The sequence below is a fragment of the Propithecus coquereli genome, unplaced genomic scaffold (genome assembly GCF_000956105.1).
Source record: "Propithecus coquereli isolate 6110/MARCELLA unplaced genomic scaffold, Pcoq_1.0 Scaffold180, whole genome shotgun sequence".
Classification (NCBI taxonomy): Eukaryota; Metazoa; Chordata; class Mammalia; order Primates; family Indriidae; genus Propithecus; species Propithecus coquereli.
This window is the reverse complement of record NW_012142746.1, coordinates 1,066,637-1,071,343: the sequence shown is the minus strand read 5'-3', so window position 1 is coordinate 1,071,343 and position 4,707 is coordinate 1,066,637. Positions and strand designations below refer to the sequence as shown.

Here is a 4,707-nt window from a genome sequence, read left to right as displayed (position 1 = left end):
GCAGTCCAAAAACCAGAATAGAGGATTCCTTTGAGACAGTTAGTATGTGGTAGCTCACAGAGAGTAGACTTGAGAAAATGATACCAAAACATTTTGTATGAACTCCTGTGCTTACCCCGAGCTATGTGTATATGGACCTGATCCCAAACAACATACCAAAATCTTTAAGAACTGAACTATATGGTAGACCACTGTTACATTCTCGAACTGGTATCTGGATGGCATTCACATGGGACAGATTGAAATAGCACTGCAAAGCTTTGAAAGTTGGACTAACATTGAAACAATAGCTCAGAGGTGGCAGGTAGAAACACGGCCTGAACAAAACCTGGTTGGCTGCCTGCTAAAACAAACAAATAACATTCTTCACATGATTTAATAAAATCTACTTTTAGATATTAAGAGTATCTAAGTTAACATTCAAAAAGTCCAGGATAGCTCTAACTGGCAGGATTTCATAGCAGAATGTTTCACAGGAAGTTCTCAGGTCCCAGATGTGTGTCCCTGGGCTTCTCATCTCTGAAACATTACAGCAGGCATTGTGGGAAGGTGAAGAGCTTCCCTAAGGATGAGCCTTCCAAGCCTGTCCACCTCACAGCCTTCCTGGGAGACAAGGCTGTCATGACCCACATTGTGCAGGAAGTTGATAAGCCAAGATTCAAACTGAACAAGAAGGAAGTTGTAGAGGCTGTGACCATTGTGGAGACACCACCCATGGTGGCTGTAGGTATCCTGGGCTACATGGAAACTCCTCAAGGCCTCCGGACTTTCAAGACCATCTTTGCTGAGTGTTATCAGCAATCAGCAAAAAGGCGCTTCTACAAGGACTGGTATAAATCTAAGAAGAGGGCCTGCCTTCGCCAAGTACTGCTAGAAGTGGCAGGATGAGGATGGCAAGAAGCAGCTGGAGAAGGACTTCAACAGCATGAAGAAGTATTGCCAAGGCATTCACATCATTGCCCACACCCAGATGCACCTGCTCCCTCTACACCAGAAGAAGGCCCACCTGATGGAGGCATTGTGGCTGACAAACTGGACTGGACCCAGGAGAGGCTGGAGCAGCAGGTCCCTGTGAAACAAGTGTTTGGGGAGGACAAGATGGTCTATGTCATCAGGGTGACCAAGGGCAAAGGTTACAAAGGGATCACCAGTCATTGGCATACCAAGAAACTTGTCCACAAGACCCATCAAGGGCTGCTCAAGGTTGCCTATATTGGGGCATGGCATCTTCCCCCTGTGGCTTTCTCAGTGGCATGGCTAGGCAGAAAGGCTATCATCAGTGCACAGAGATCAACAAGAAGATCTATAAGATCAGCCAGAGCTACCTTATCAAGGATGGCAAACCAATCAAGAACAATGCCTCTACCAATAATGACCTGTCTGGCAAGAGCATCGACCCCCAGGTGGCTTTGTCCACTCTGGTGAAGTGACCGATAACTTTATCCTGCTGATACACTGTGTGGTGGGAACTAAGAAACAGTGCTCACCCTCCACAAGTCTTTTTTGGTGCAGACCACTTGATGGGCTCTGGAGAAGATTGACCTTAAAGTTCATCGACACCACCTCTAAGCTTGGCTATGGCCATTCCCAGACTGTGGAGGAGAAGAAAACATTTATGGGACCACTTAAGAATGACAAAATTGCCAAGGAAGAAGGAGCTTAATGTCAGGAACAGATTGTTCAGCTGGTGGGATCTCAATAAAAGTTGATTTCCAGTGGGGGAAAAGAAAAATCCATGATACAAAGAATCAAAACAATCTCAATATTTGGGACACAAACCTGAAAATGAAACAGATGCTGGAATTTTCAGACTTGGACTTTAAAGCATTATTTTAAACATGATCCAAAAAATAAAGGTGAATAATCTTTTAAAAATGAAAAGGTGGAAAGTTTCAGCAGATAAATAAAATATAGGAAAGATTTTAAAAACAAAAATATTAGAACTGAAAAACACAATAACTGAAATAAAGCATTTACTGGATGGGCTCAATAGCAAAATGGAAATGACAGAAGAAAGAGCTGGAGAAATTAAAGATAGATCAATAGAAATATTAAATCTAAATAACAGTGAGCAAAGAGATGGGGAGAAGAAAGGATGAACAGAGACATAAGGGACAATGTCAAAAGATTTAGCATTCATGTCATCAGAATCCTACAATGAAATGATAAAGAATATGGTACAGAAAAAAAATTCAAAGAAATAATGGCTGAAAACCCCCCAAATTTGGTGGAAAACATAAAATAACAGATTAGAGAAGCTCAGCAAACTCCAAACAGAATAAAATTTGAGAAATCTCCATTCAATTACATGAAAATCAGAATGCTGAAAATTAATGACAAAGAAAATATTCTGAAATCAGCCAGAGAAAAACAGGACATTGCATACAGGGGGGAAAAGATTCGAATGATTGTATATTTCTCATGGAAGCTGGAATACAGTGGAACAACAGATTTAAAGTGCTGAATGAAAAGAATTTGTCAACCCAGAGTTTGATATCCAGTAATATTCTTTAGGAATAAATGAGAAGTAATGACATTTTGAGGTAAAGAAAATTAAGAGAATTCATATGCAGAAGGCCACCTCTTAAAGAAACACCAAAGGAAGTTCTTCAGACTAAAAGAAAATTATTCCAGAAGAGAACACAAAACACTAGGAATGAGGGAAGAACAGCAGAAATGATAAATTTATAGGTAAAGGGAATAAATTCTTTTCCTCATAAGGGAATAGATATAACAATTGAAAGCAAAAAATTATAACATTTTTGATAGAGTTTTCAATAGAGATAGACATAGCATATATGAAAAATACAACATAAATATGGGGTTAAGGTGATCTATGTGGTGGTAAGATGTATACACTCCTCTTGAAGTAGGAAAATATTAATTCTGAGTAGTATGTAAAATGTGAAGCATGTACATTTTAACCTCTCAAGCAAGCATTAAAAAGTTATACAAAGATATAATGAAAAACTGAATAGATAAATTAAAATGAAATACTGAAGATATTTAAATTATCCAAAAAAAGCAAGAAACGGAAACACAGAAACAAAAATAGAGGAAAAAAACAGTAATGAATAGTAGAGCTAAATTCAAAAATTTCAATAATTACTTTAAATATAAGTGGTCTAAATGCACAAATTTGAAAGTACAGTTGCAAGAGTGAACTTTTAAAACAGACCCAACTTTATGCTGTATACAAGAAACTCACTGTAAATGTAATGATGTCGCTATGTTAAAAGTAAAATGATACAAAAAGAAATGACATGCAAATACTAAACAAAATAAATCTGAAGAAGACAATTAATATAAAGCAAAGAAGCCTTCATAGCAACAAAAATTACCAGGGATAAAAAGGGACATTACAAAAGATAAAGGAATCAATTTGCTGAGGAGATATAATAGTCCTAAATATGGATGCACATAGCAACTGATACTCAAAAAATATGAAGCAAAAACTTCTATAACTAAATAGAGAAACAGAGAAACCTAAAATTATAGTTAAAAATTTCAATATTCCTCTATTAGTAACTAATAAAATAAATAAACAGAAAAATAAGCTAATATATAGAAAAACCAACAACACTGTCAACAAATTGGAACTAATCGGTATTTATAGAACACTACAACAAACAGCAGAATACACATTTTTTTCAAGTGCCTATGGAACAATCACAAACTTAGATGATATGTTAGGTCATAAAACAAATATTAGCCAATTTAAAAGAACTGAAATCATACAAAGCATATTTTCTGATCACAATGGAATTAAATAAGATAGAAATAACAGAATAATAATTGGAAATCTCTCAACACATGAAAGTCAAACAACATGCTTCTAAATAACATATGGGTAAGTATCAAGAGAAATTGAAAAGCATTTTGAAGTAAACAAAATGAAAATGCACCATATCAAAACCTGTGGGAAGCAGCTAATGCAGAGCTTTAAGTGCTTATATTAGGAAAGAAGAAAAGTCTCAAGTCAATAGTCTAGGATTCTACCATATGAAATTTGAAAAAGAAGAGCAAAATAAACCCAAAGCAAGAAAATAATAAGGAGCAGAAATCAGTGAAGTTGAAAGCAAAACACTAATAGAAAAAAATCAATTATCTATAAAATTGATAAATCTCTAATAAGATGGGCAAAGAAAAAAGAGAGAAGACCTAAATTCCCAATATCAGGAATGAAAGATGGACCATCACAACATAACCACAGACATTAAAAGAGTATTAGGTATTAATAAATACTACAAACAATTCTATGCCAACTCTATCACAAATTTGACAACTAGAATGAAATGGACAAATTCTTTTAAAGCCACAAACTACCATAACGCATCCAGGAAGAAATAGATAACTTGACTAGGACTATGTATACTAAACAAATTAAATTCTTAATTCAAACCTTCTTAAAAAGGAAACTCCAAGTCCAGATTCATAGTAAATGCAACTAAGAATTTAAAGAAAAACATTTCCAATTCAACACAATCTTTTCCAGAAAGTAAAAAAGAAGGGATACTTCCAGACTCATTTTTGAGGCTGGAATTACTCTCATGCAAAAGCCAAAGACAGTAAAAGAAAAGAAAATTGCAAATATACCTCATGGACATAGGAAAATCCCTTAACAAAATATTAGCAAATCAAATCCAGCAATACATAAAAAAAAAAATACATTATGATCAAATGGAGTTAATCCCAAGAATGCAAGGC

The 4,707-nt window shown here is 35.5% G+C and overlaps 1 pseudogene; it reads left to right on the top strand.

Annotated features, from left to right (window-relative positions):
- The first annotated feature begins 465 nt into the window (after nt 1–465).
- LOC105808860 lies at nt 466–1,663 on the top strand (annotated as a pseudogene).
- The last annotated feature ends 3,044 nt before the right edge of the window (nt 1,664–4,707 follow it).